At 37.7% G+C, this 14,222-nt stretch overlaps 1 protein-coding gene across 13 annotated transcripts in view; it reads left to right on the top strand.

Annotated features, from left to right (window-relative positions):
* Positions 1–14,222, top strand: part of PLCB4 (phospholipase C beta 4) — a 389,153-nt gene that overhangs the window by 129,847 nt on the left and 245,084 nt on the right. For 12 of the 13 annotated variants that reach the window (XM_079129403.1, XM_079129411.1, XM_079129408.1 and 9 more), the window contains one exon: positions 13,338–13,397. The exons of the other annotated variant lie outside the window; for it this stretch is intronic. The gene's annotated coding sequence lies outside the window, so the exon portion shown is untranslated. The remainder of the gene's footprint in view (positions 1–13,337; positions 13,398–14,222) is intronic. 13 annotated transcript variants of the gene reach the window in all.

The following is a 14,222-nucleotide window of genomic DNA, read 5'->3' as shown; positions in this document are numbered from 1 at the left end:
CTCTTCTTGTATATTTGAATTATAGACAAATTAGCTGCTTAAGTTCTTACATAAAACCAAGTACAAATGAATAGGAGCAGGCTGTAATCCATACAAATCACCCTAGGCTGTGCATTTGGAACCTTCAAATCACCACAGGCTATGCATTTTCTATATGGAACCTGACTTTCAATATGGTACCTGTCTCAGGGCTGTAGCATCAACATCTGCGTTCTGGACCTTAAAGGTTTTGTTCAGTTTAGTTCCATCAATAGAAATCTAATTATTGCTGTATTTTCTTATTATCTTGTGTGTTGGGTTTCTGTTGGCCAGCTCATGATGTAATCTCTAGTAGACTACATGGTCGACAGTTGTCAATGGAAGAAAAAAAGAAACATAAATGCCAATTCAAAATTAAATAATTCATTATAAGAACTTTAGGCATTGGAAGATGTTGTAAACTGTACCATACTCATTTTCTATTCTCTCTTGCGGGCTGCAACATGCATTTTTATATTTCTGAAGAATAAGAATATATAAAGGTTCTCGAGGTCATGATTCTCTGATGAGTCTAGGCTTGTTTCTATTTTTCTAGACTATCTGGGATCCTCTGCCTGAGATGTTTAAATGAACTTCTCTGCACTTGTTTGAGGAGTGCTGTAAACCTAGATTGATCATGAAACCAGCCTCCTACCAGCAGATTAGATGTGAATCAAAATAGATTAAAATAAAATGTTTCCTCTCTAGCATTGTTCTAGAGCAAAAGCTCTTGAGTTTCCCATGTTACTATTCTTAGCTTAATTTGCACAGATCCTTTTCGCTATACGCATAGTCATTTGCGTATAGCAATGAAATAAAGGAGTGGGAATAAAGAAATAAAGGAGTGGGAGAGGACTGTAATTGAACACCCACACTGGGCTGCAGGAATTCGATGTGCACTTCTTGTGCATGGTTCCATTTAAATTCACAACAGTGAGGTAGGTAGGTAATTTTGCTGCCTTGCAAACAAGGAAACTAGGTCCAGAAGAGGTTAATTAACTTGTATTCTCAAAGATAGGTCTCTCTCATTGCTAAACCCTCTCTTTATACTCCTCAGGGCTCCAATTGGGAATAGCGTTTTCTCATCTCGTTCTCACTTGCAATAGAGAATGCAGATTGCACTGGCCTTTTGAGATTGAGCCCTGGAGCTTCTTCTAAGACCTGGTTGCTCCCTGTTTTACTTTTCAGAGTCCCAAGAGATTTGGCCTAATTCGATATATTTTCAAGGCTGTCATCACATACTCGATCACTTGTTTCTTTCTCCCCTGTGACTACCTGTAGAGGGAAATTGAGTCTCATAATTCCATGGTTCTGTGCAGCAAACCCACAAGGCTTTCTTATTTTAATAATTCTACTTCTGATCACCACAGGGAAATACGAAAGCAAAGAGAAAATAAAATCGCAAAGGTTCAAAAGGAGTTAAGATCTTAGACTTTGAGCTTAGTTTATATACTAATAGTTCTTGAAACCCTATTTAATTCTTATTTCTGTAGTAGGAGACTCTTTCATAAAGATTTGTTACTATTTTTTGTTTATTATTGATACTGTAGTACCAGGCAGATTCAAGGTGTTACTGCTGGTGAAGTTCGTTAAGCCAGGTCTCATTTTCTGGTACCACCCAATCTCTAAGGCTTTCAGTATGAACTGGTCTGGAAGAAATTTGGAGGAATGAAAAAATTGTCATGTTAGCGATAATGTGCCAGTGTAGGGGCTTCCGGAATGATGTTAAGGTATTTTGCTATATTCTGGGAGCCAAATCACACGTGACCATCCAACACTTGAAATACGACTAATTTGAAATGAGATATACTGTATAAACTACACACTGGACTTCAAAAGGAATAAAAAAAAAATCTCAATTTTTATATAAATTACATACACACTGATGTGTGAAGACATTTTTAAAGTATATTTTTTTCTCTTTGTTTTCTTTGCATATAAATAGTGAAATTTATTGTGATACAGTCTTCCATTGCACATATCAAGCTGATTGATCTCATTCCATAGAACCTCCTCTTTCCCCTCCCTCCTTCTTCTCCTTGGTCCCCTTCCTCTGTTCTACTGGTCTCCCTTTTATTTTCATGAAGTCCCTTTAAAACAATTTATTTTTCTCTCTGACTTCCACATATGAGAGAAAACATATGACTCTTGACTTTCTGAGTCTAGCTTATTTCACTTAAGATCATGTTCCCCGGTTCTACCCATCTTCCTGCAAATGACATAATTTCATTCTTCTTTATGACTGAGTAAAACTCCATTGTGTATACATACTGCATTTTCTTTATTCATTCATGTGTTGATAAACACTTAGGCTAGTTTCATAATTTGGTTATTGTGAATTGAGCTGCTGTACACGTGGGTATTCATGCGTCATTATACTATGCTGACTTCAATTCTTTTGAATAAATACTAAGGAGTGGTATATGAGCACTCCATATACTGAGTCATATGGAGTTCCATTCCTAATATTTTGAGAACTTCTAACTGATTTCCATAGTGGTGTGTGAATTTATAATCCCAACAGCAGTATGTAAATGGTCCTTTCCCCCTGCATCCTTGAGAGCATTTTTAAAAATTATATTCTTGATGATTTCCATTCTAACCAGAGTAAAATGAAATCTCAGTGTAGTTTTGATTTGCGTGTTCCCCTATTGCTATAGATGTTTAGCATTTCTTAATATATTTGTTGGCCATTTGAACTTCTTCTTTCAATAAATGTCTTTTTAGTTTATTGACCCATTTATTGAGTGGGTTATTATTTTCTGGTGTCAAACTTTTACAGTTTTTTATATATTCTGTATATCAATCTTCTGTCAGATCAGTAGCTGGCAAAGATTTTGTCCTATTTCTTTTTTAATAAATAAGAAGATTTAAAAATTCTTTATTCTTTAAAGTATATTCTTTAAACTGATTTCGTCTCCTTAAAATTTTTTTTTCTGGGAGCTGAGGTTCAAACTCAGGTCCTTACAAATATTGGATAGGTATGCTACCCCAGAACTATGTCCCAGTTCCTCTTTAACTTTTGACTTGAGGTTATGGTAGTTGCAGTTACAGGTATAATACCGAAAGATCTCATATGTCCTTTAGAAGTTTTCCTAGCTGGTAATATCTTAAAAACTACACTACAATAACCCATCCATGAAATCTGCATGGATATAATTCACTGGCTTTATTCAGATTTTTATCAGTTTTGCATGCATTCACGTATGTGTGAATATTTCAGTAAGAAAAACCTGTGTATTTCTGTCCACAAAAGATACTTTTCATAAGATTAGATGGCAAGAAGGGATGTCTTGCAAACATTGCCCTGCCAGTGGTATTCAGTGCCCTGGCTTGAGACTAATTAAATGACTCATATTTATATGATATTTTCCCCTTTGAAGCTTCAGAAACTTTTTTTTTTTTTAAATTTTCCAACTTAAGCTTCCTAAAGAAACCAGCTCAGTTAGCTTATGGAGACAAGAAGCAGGACACAGGGACACTTCAGAATAGATTAGAACTAAGTTAAAGGAAAGTACCGTTTTCAATTAAAATTGCCTGGGGAAATTAGGTAGGCAGAGAATAATTACGTGGGCTGGCATGCATCCAGGTTTCTGCAACAAAGACCCTGCTTGAATGTTCTGAGAGATCACTACTGGCGACCACAAGCAGCCAAGGATATTGAGGCTTATGTGTCATCACAAGCACATTGGAATGTTCTGGCTTTAGTGTATGATTATTTTAAGTCAAATTATGTAGCATGAGATGTTCTAACAAATAAAATCCTATAAAAACTAAGATCCAAAACAAGCAATACCACAGAGTATCTGATTAAGGAGAGATTTCTCTGACAAGATAAATTTACATTTCTGTGATCTCTGCTGTGTGAGCAACAGGACCCTGGAGCTGAGATTGAGTTATAGGAAAAAACTAACAGGACTTATTAAAGTCTAGTTCTAGTCTCTCACCTATTTACATAAGGGAACCTGGCATATGAACAGTTCTCGGTTAACTCCTTGCAAGTACCAGAAAAGATCCCTGAGTAAATGTCATCTGGCATGTGAACTTGTCCAACCTAGTTGTGGAAATGAGTCATTGAAAGCAAAACTGCCTTTAATGCAAATGTCAAGATTAATATTGTGCTCCCTGCCCTTACTCCACCTCTAGTGACTCATTAGAACAATAGCCATGCATGGTTGTTTTGAGGTCTGTGCTGCTGGACTAGTGACAACTGGTCCCATGTTGCCCTTGCTGTGACTGGGTGCAATTGATAGAAATGATGTGGGGTTATTGAGCAGTGGGTCCTTCCTAGAGGAGGCCCACATTTTTCTCTACAACAGAAGAGGGATCCAATTACTTTTCCTCTTGGCTTCGAGCATTAGCTTTTGCGATGTTTTCTTTTCCTCATACTCTGCAATTTCAAAATGGAGCATAAAAACTGGGCACAGTTGTGGACACCTGTAATCCAACTGCTCAAGAGCCTGAGGCAGGAGGATCACAAGTTTGAGGCCAGCCTGGGAAGCTTGGTGAGACCCTATCTCAAAATAAAATAAAAAGGGCTGGGGATGCAGCTCAATGGTGGATAACCTTTGGGGGTCAATGCCCAGTACACCGAAAATAAATAAATAAAAATAAAAAAGAGAAACATAATGGAAGAGGGTTTGGATGGAGCAAAAATGAGAAAGAAATCAATTACAATTTTCCTTTCTCCTCTTCCAAAAGAAGATACAGGGGATAGAGGAATGTCAGTTTAAGTTTCTCTTTAGAGTAATCTAAAAATCTTGCTTAAAAAGGCTGCTGCTGGTATCTTGGGCATTTTTGTGTGAATTATAGAAATGTACTCCTTTGAAGGACTACAGACCCCACTCTCCCCTTGGCTATTCACCACGCTCTGTTTGAGTCCAATGATAGGTGCCTGGCCACCACTTATGCCATGTAATAGATGCAGAAATGGCCCCCATTTTATCATATGGAAGCACAAGTGAGTTCATCTGCACTTACAGAGAGTATTTCCTGGACCCATTTTGTCAGGGTTTGAATTCATCTTCCTCTATTACTTGGCCCATGATTCTGGATGTGTGATATGACCACCTTGCACCTTGTTCTCATCTGTAAAAGGCTTGTTGAGACATAATGCGTTAATATACATACAACACCGAGAGCAGTACCTGGACATAGTGATTTGTCTCTAATTGGTACTTTTCCTATTGTTACTTACTTGGCTTCTTCTGAGCCTAGTACATAGTTCTGCTCTCTTAGCAAATATGTGTTTGAAGAGATTCTTTAAAGATTCTTAAAAAAAAAAAAATCAATATCTTGTGTTTTAGTTGACTTGCATCACTGTGACCAAAATGCCTGACAAGAACTATTTAAAGGAGGGAAAGCTTATTTGTGGCACACGGTTTCAGAGATCTTACTACATAGACAATGACTCCATTGCTCTGGGCCCAAGATTAGGCAGCATGTCATGGTGCAGAGGGCCCAGCCAAGAAAAGCTATTCTGCTCATGGAGGAGTCAAAAAGCAGGGAGGGGGTGGGAGGGAAAGAAGGAGGAAGGGACTGTAGGGCAGATGCCACATTCTAGGGCAATGCCCCAATGACCCAGCTCCTCCGACCACACCCACCTGCCTACAGTTACCAGTCAGTCAATCCATTCAAACTGGGATGGACGGATTAGGTTATAGCTCTCACAATTCAATCATTTGACTTCTGAACATTCTAGCATTAACACAGGAGCTTTATAGGGACATTTCATATCTAAACCATAATACCATGTGCTAGTGGATGTATTAGGATGTATTAAGCATACTTTTAATTATCTTCATGCTTTTACTTTCAGTATTATTGTGGTCGTGTATATGTTGGCTATTCCAAATAGCCAAGTTAGTTCCACGTAACTTCCAGATAATCAAGTTAATTGAGTGAAAAATGTTCAATTAGTTGATACCATGTGGAAAGTATAAACTAATTTGATTTAAAAAAAAAAAATCACCCATGATATTTATTTGGAAACTGTCTTAACAAAGATGAAATTTAAAAAAACAACATATATGGGCTGGGGATACAGCTCAGTTGGTAGAGTGCTTACTTCGCATGCACAAGGCCCTGGGTTCAATCCCCAGCACTGAAAAAAAAAAAAAAAAAAAAAAATATATATATATATATATATATGTTAGACTTAGGGGTGGGCACTATATATATATATATTTTTTTTTTTTTTTCTTTCGGTTCTGGTGTCTTTTTTGCTTATTCTTTTTTTTTTTTTTCCAAGTTACTTTTCTAGGCACCTAGTTTCATATAGTTTAAGGTAAAGAAAAATTATCTCATGTAGATTTTGAATTTAGTGGAGTGCATGCATTCCAGGGGGGTATGGAATCCCAAGGACATTAACTACTCTAGAGATGAATAGGAGAATTGTTAATATCTTCTTTGGTTTTAACTTTCACATAGGCTCTCTGCTGGCCAGTTAGCTTTCTTGTGGTGTTACCTCTGATCCCACTGTGGTACATGAATAGCACAGGCACCTGAGCAGTGAGGTATGGTAGGTAGATGTCTCAGATGACATCCAAGGCTTCTGGCCATGTGTATTCATCCTGTATAATCCAGAGGACTATGACTCTGCTACTCCTGTGATCAGGTTATCTCATATGAAACACTGGAATTTAGTTACTTACCTATTTTTTGCAGTGCTGGAGATCAAACCCAGAGCCTCATGCATGCTAGGTAAGCAATCTTCCACTGAGCTACATCCCCAGCCCCACTGCTGACTTTAGAAAGAGAGTGTATCCTGGATGGATCCCAAAAGGAACTGAGAAGAGATTCCTTGCAAGGGAGAGATTCTCCAGGATCGCATTGAAGGTAGTGGAGGCTGCATGACAAAGAGAGGCTGCCAGGTGACAGCCAGCAAGGAAATGAATCCTTAGTTGAATAATCACAGGGAATTGAAATTAGCCAAGAACCTTCTGAGTTCAGAAGTGAATTATTCCTCAGAGCTGTCAGAAAGGGATGCACCTTAGCTGACACCTAGATTTCAGCTTTTTGAGATGCGGAAGAGAACCCAGTGAAAGTGTTGGGACTTCAGACCTACAGAACTAGAAGCAATTAATTAGATGTGTGTTATTTTTTAGTCATTGTGTTTGTGACCATTTGTTAGTCAGCCATAGAAAACAAATACATGAAAGAAACCTGGTGAAAGAATGCAGTTTGATAATTGCAAAGCCATTACCATTATTTCAAGAAAATAACATCCATGGAATAGCGCATAATGAGTTCCTTTGAAGAGCTCCCAGTTTTACATTTTAGAGCTGTGAGCCACCATAAATGACAGATGCAGCAGCTATAACTTTTCAGCACAGAGTGTAGAACGTTCTCTCGCACTGGCAGTTTTAGACTTAGGGATAGGCAAATGAATGGCTCAATAGTTCTCTTGGTGGCATTCACTGCATAATGGTGAAAGAAATGTATGTTGAGTAGGAAGGTGGAATCCTTTTCTCCCATGCTGATAAATGTAGCTGATGGATCCTTTCCCTTAGAGATCACCACCCCAAAGGTGACCAAGAGGTGGACATAGGTAAAGGACCTGGCTGAGTAGAAGTGCCGAGGAGTGTGGGGACTAGCTTTCTGTGACTGCCTCTTGGTTGTGACTGAGTTATCAGCAGCATTCTGATTTTAGTGTTGCAAAATCATTCAGGTTTCCAACAGAAGCTGAGATTCCAGCTATCAGCGTGAACTCTCCTGTTTTTAAAATGTTAACAACAAGCAAACATTAAAAGACCATAGGGTCACATAGACATATACGTGACCAGATCAGATCAGGGCCAGCCTCAGTGTTAGTGAGCCATTTGGAGGGCAGAGAAACGAAGGGCGTGAGCTTTATAAGTTCCCGGAGTTGTGTCTGTTTTGTTCATAGTCATATTCCCAAAGCCAAGAACAGGGTCTGGCATACAGTGGGTGCTCAATAAATATTTGTAGAATGAATCTGAATAAACCTATTAATGCCATATGTGATAATATCAAAAGTGATTGCCTTGGTCAAACTAGTTTTTAAGATTTAATTACTCTTTTTTATTCCTTCAGCACTGAGGACTGAATACAGGTGTGCCCTACCCCTGAGCTACATCCCCAGACTTTTTTTTTTTTTTTTTTTTTTTTTTTTTTTTTTTTTTTGAGATGGGGTCTCACTGAATTGCCCAGGCTGACCTCAAGCTTGCAATCCTCCTGCCTCAGCATTCTGAATCACTGGGATGACAGGCTTGTGGTTCCCAGATCCAGCTTGGATTTGATTACTTTTAATATTGGGATATTATACTATTTGTGCCAAGTAGATGTCCTTTTGCCCACCCATTTCCATTTCAGGGCTTTTTTCGAAGTCATTAACAATGAACAAGAATGAAGTAGCCATTGATCCCTGCTGTGTGATCTGGGTGCCTTGCACCCTCAGGTATTCATAGATTTTTTTTCTTTCCTCCACTGAAATAAAACCTTGAGCCTTGACCAGCATTCCCTGTTGCTTTGAAATAAGTCCGTATCTCACACACTCTGGCATCATTAGCCATGGTTTGCAGTGAGATATTGAAGTTTTCTTGTGGCTTGGAGGTGGTTTCCTGCATATGCTTTTTGATAAAAGCAAAACACAATTGTGTATTTCCCATCACCAGGCATCCCATGGAGAATCACCATAGTAAGCATTAAAAAAAAGTAAATATTTACCATTTACTTTGTTTCTGTAAGAATGTAAATTAAGTGTTTTGTCATTTTTGAAAAAGAAGCCGATTAATGTTCCTTGGCAGATTCACTGAAATGTGACCTTTTTAAACTGCGTTAATGAAATACAATCTACACAATATAAAATTCACCTGCTAAAAATGTTCAGTTTAGTAGTTTTTAGTCACAGCATTGTGCAACCATCACCATAATCTAATCTAATAATGTTTTATCACCCCAAAATAGAATTTCCATCATCCATGCCCCCCTGTCCTAGACAGCCTTAATCTGTTTTCTGTGTTTAAGGATTTGCCTGTTCTGAACATTTAGTGCACATGAATCATACAATATATGATCCTTGGACTGACTTTTTTTTTACCTAGCATATATATTTTTTTACATTTATCTGCTTGTTACATGTATCTGTATTGCATTTTTTATGAATGAATAATATTCCATTGTATGCATATACCACCTTTTGTTAATCCGTTCATCAGTGGATGGACACTGGGATTGCTTCCACTTTGGCTATTATGTATAATGCTGCTTTCATTTCTCTTGGATAAATTCCACTCTCTAGTAGTGGAAATGCTGGGTCATATGGCAACTGAATGTTTAACCTTTTGAGTAACTGCTGCTTGAGACTGGTAAGTGCCTGTATCATATTTCATTCCCACCAGCAGTGTAAGAGGTTCTGGTACCTCTGAATTATTATTATTATCAAGACTTGTTATTATCTTTTTATTATAGTTTTCCTAGTCATTATGAAGTAGTACCTAGTTGTGGTTTTGATATATCTCCCTGAGGACTGAACATCATTTAGTGTGTGTGTGTGTGTGTGTGTGTGTGTGTGTGTGTGTGTGTGTGTGTTTGGGAGTGTCTGCTAAGGTCATTTGCCCCTTTTTAAATTGGTTTGTCTTTTCTGTTGTGGAGTTGTAGGACTCTCAGATTCTGGACAGAAGTCTTTTTATCACATAAATGATTTGCAAAAATTGTTTCTGTTCAGTGGTTTGTATTTTCATCTTGTTGATATTCTTTTCTCCTTTTCTTTTTATTGGTTCTTTTTATTCATAACACTTTGACATAATTATAAAAGCAGGGGATAAATTTTTCTCTAATTTAGTCCCCAGTACTTCCCCTTTCCTTCCCCACCTCTCTTTCCTTCCTATCCCCCTACCCACTGATCTTTCTGCCATTTTCTTATAGTTTTTTTTTTTTCAGTTGATGATATTCTTTGTACAAAAGCTTTTAAAGAGACCTAATTCAAGTTTTTTTTTTTTTTTCCTTTTCGTTTTGTTGCTGTGCTTTTGGTTTTGTAGATAAGAAACCATTGCCTGATTCAAGGTTAAAAACACTTACTCCAATGTTATGTTTACTTTCAGAATTTTACACAATATTCTGCCCTTATCAGTAGGGAATACATTATAACACTTCCTGTGGATGCCTGAAACTGCAGATAATACCAAACCCCATATTACTGTATTTTTTTCTTATATTCTTTTTTCTTATGTGATAAAATTTATGTTAGGCATTGGAAGAGATTAATAACAATGACATATTAAAATAGAACAATCATAACAATACAGTGTAATAAGATTTATGTGAGCACGGTCTTTCCCAAGATATTGTATTTTACTCACCCTTCTCATTGACTGTGGGTAAGTGAAACCACTGAAGGTTAAACCTAGGATGGGAGGGGATACTGCAGTTTGACATCTATGATCCACTTTGAGCTAATTTTTCTGTATGGTGTGAGGTAGGAATCAACCTTCCTTCTTTTGCTTGAGGTTGTCCAGTTGTTCCAGCACCATTTGTTGAGTAGATTGTCTTTCCTCATTGAATGATCTTAGTACCCTTACTGGATATAAAGCAGCTTTTATTTCTCTAACATCAGTACAATATGGGTATTTGGGTATTTTGTTTAATGATTAGATTTCCATCTGTGTTATGCAAAAATATCTTTCTTCTTTTGAAAGAGAAAAACACAGAGTCACATACAAACACTCCCAGACATACATCCCCCTCACATGACCTCGCATAGTCCCTCCTTTACCAAAGACCCTGTTTAACCCTTCCACACGCAGAATAATAATATTTGAATGAAAAAGTCCCTAGGTTGGGCTCTTCATTCACTTGTGACTACAACAAGTCATTTACGATAGTTTGCTTATGATATGCCAGAGGCAAATGAGTCCATGACTAGCTGCTCATTCTGCTTTAATTCTTCCTAAGGTATTAGAACACTGGTTTTCTCAAATGCTGCAGTATCCTAAGTATGCACAGAGTTAGAAAGATTTATAGAACAGTGTGACAGTTTAATGCTGGATGGTCACTAGGGAATTAGAGAAAGAAAGGAAAAATATGTGTTCACTTTTTAAGTCTGGTTACAAAAAGACTTGGGCAGGTAGAGGTTTCTCGAAATGAGGAGCAAAGTTTGTCAGGGTCATTAATCAGTGAGCTTTCTTGGAACTCAGCCTGTTTCATAGTCCCAAGATGCCTAGGAGAGTTATGTAATTTAACTTCCCAGCTCTAGGTGAGTCACTTAGTTATGCATCCAGTCAACATGGATTTACTGAGCACCCACTAAGTGTAGGCACTATGCTAGGTGCTGGGTATGTACATGATGGTTTTCAATAGACACACAATCCCTGTTCTCATGAAATTTAAAGTCCTGTTCATATATACTTACAAATACAAGTGTAACATAAAGGCAGGTGCAGAGGCATACACCTGTAATCCCAGCTATTTGGGATAGAGAGGCAGAGGACTGACTGGACAATTTAGCAAGACCATGCCTCAAACAAAATGTAATGTAGAAAAATATGGTTAATGCCAGAAATACAGCTAATGGCAATATGGTTAATGCCAGTGCCATGGGACTAAGCAGACTGAACATGGGTCAGGGTGCCTAGGTTTCAATGCCAGCTCTGATTCTTGAATCTCCACTGTACTCATATTTTTTTTTCTATAAATGGTAATAATCATAGCACATATATTTTAGAGTTTTTATGTAGATTATATATGAAGATGCAATTCTCGCTTGGAGCCTGGATCATAGTAAATATTTATAAAATTAATTAAGTCAGTTTATATAATACTGTGTATTTGCTATTTCTATTTCCTTTTTTAAAAATGGGATGTTTCTTTCCATAGAAAGTTTGGAATGAATTGGATTTTTATGTGGTTTCAATTACGAAAGTTCCATGGTCAAATATTACACAAAAACTTAAATGTTAAATTAAAATCAAATTAAAATCAAAGCCGGACACCCTGGTGCACACCTGTAATCCCAGAGACTCAGGAGGCTGAGGCAGGAGGATTACAAGTTCAAGGCCAGCTTCTTAGTGAGGCCCTAAGCAATTTAGTGAGACCTAGTCTCTAAATAAAAAATATAAAGGGAAGGGGATGTGGCTCAGTGGCAAAATGCCCCTGGGATCAATCTTAATACAAAAACAAACAAACAAAGCAAAACAAAACAAAACAACAACAACAACAAAACCCAAAAAACAAAAAAGTAAGCAAACAAACAGAAAACAAAGGCTCCCTGCCCACTTCAGTATCTGCTCCCCAGAGGCTGCCACCATGCTCTTGTTTCTTGATATGCTTTGTACATGTGACAAGGTTTACATCTGTGTGTTCACATAGAGATGATGAGGTTTGCATTAACACAGTTCAGTCATAGTACACGTATTGCTACACTACTTCAGTTATTTAATAATTGGCGGTATGACCTGAGAATTACTTTCATGAATGTCCAGATCCAGATTTGCTCCATTTTTTTTTTTTTTTAAACTGGACATAGTCTTATCTTGTCTGGATGTACCATCCTACCTGGAAGTGGGGCCCTGCTGTGGACATTTCCATACATAGATGTTGAGAGAAATTCCAAAGTCAAACCTTTACAGACATCATTTTCCAGACCTTGAAGGCTAGTTTTTAAACCTGTGCCTTCTTCCCACATACAGTGGGGCTCTCTGTCCCTTATTTATACTTGTGATGCCACCTGGAACTTTTTCTTTTCACTGACTATTGGGAAGATCTTGAAATTGAAATTTGAGCCAAACTAGAAATCCAGTGTCAACTTCAGAATGGAAGTAAACTATTTATAGCAAAGAAGATACAGAAACACACATAGAAAATAATGTCTCCTTTTCTGGATGGATGTGATTTCATTGTCAATCTTTGCTGTTCAGCACTGTGCTTCTTGGAAAACTTTTTTTTTGTCCCAATTACAGTTCATCTAAGGACATTTGAAAGATTCTTCCAGTTACAGTTATCTAAGTGCACTTTACTATTAATCAGGAAAGACAATTATATTTACTTCAAGAAGGTGCAGATAGCTTTGTTGTACAATTGTTGCTTAATTATTTCACTAGAATAAGAGGGTAGGTAGGAAATCGGCACCCTAGGATGTAGGAACACTGTGATCAGGGCAGAGCAGTAAATATTTCTGATTTAATGACGGTCTTTGTTATCTAAATCTAATGTCACTAATATTTTAATGTGTCTCTCCGATGAGTATTAAGAAATATATTGTGGACTGTGCATCTGAAGTGCAAAGACTGTTCCTCTTCATTTGATTTCAGAAAGTCCGTGACATTGATTTTTCTCAACGTCGATGTCTGCTTGCTTTACAGGACACTGTGCAGTGAATCTGACCAAGTGAATATCACTTCCTGTTGTCCCAGAGTTCCCTGGTGAGTACTGTGCTCCCAGTGGTGAAGATTGGTTTGGTGGTAGGGCTCTAGAACTTTCTGTCTGGAAAATGAATCTCTTCCTTTACACTGTTGCCCCATCTGGAGTCTCTTGAAACTTATCCAGGGATGTTTTCCTTGATGTGGTGGGGTGTTAAGCAGAAACTCTCGGGAGTTTTCTAGGTTTCAGGTCATTAATTCTATACTGACTTGGGCACTACAGCTTTTGCTAGATTTTCTATTTGCTATCTGTGTTAGGGTTGCCTGGACTTAGTAAGCAGGAGATGTATTTGAGGTTTTCATTCTCTAGAGTTCTTTCTGAGAGAAAACATGTGTGACCCTTTGGTCCTATACAGGTTTTACAGAGATTTCCACCATCATGAAAAATCACAGCCAATCTTTGTCAGCTAGAATCCTTCATCTGGGGGCAACTACCTGCAGGGATAATGTCAGTAAATTCTTCCAATGGTTCCCAAATGTTCCATTTTACAAATCTTTCATAAAATGCCCAAATGGAAACTGGAAATATCTTTATATTGCCAGTTTGTTTTATTTACTGGAACTTGCCAGTGCTTTAATGCTAGAGCCAGATTCTTAATGAACACAGGAGTGTTTTTTTCCTGACCCTATCCATAATCGACTTTCTATTTTCTAATTGTGGTTATATATTTTTTAAAAAGTATCCATTATCCTTTCTTTCTGGGAGGGATAAGAAGTTGTTTTATAGTGATCATGCAAGTCAGCTACTTTGCTGCTCTCCCAGTAGGTGAGGGGCAGGGGCCCAGGCATCCAACACCAGTGTGTTTATCTTCAGTGTGCTGTGTGTCA

This window comes from Sciurus vulgaris, assembly GCF_902686455.1.
Source record: "Sciurus vulgaris genome assembly, chromosome: 2".
NCBI classification, from domain to species: domain Eukaryota; kingdom Metazoa; phylum Chordata; class Mammalia; order Rodentia; family Sciuridae; genus Sciurus; species Sciurus vulgaris.
The sequence above is the reverse complement of the archived record's forward strand: the minus strand, read 5'-3'. Positions and strand labels throughout refer to the sequence as shown.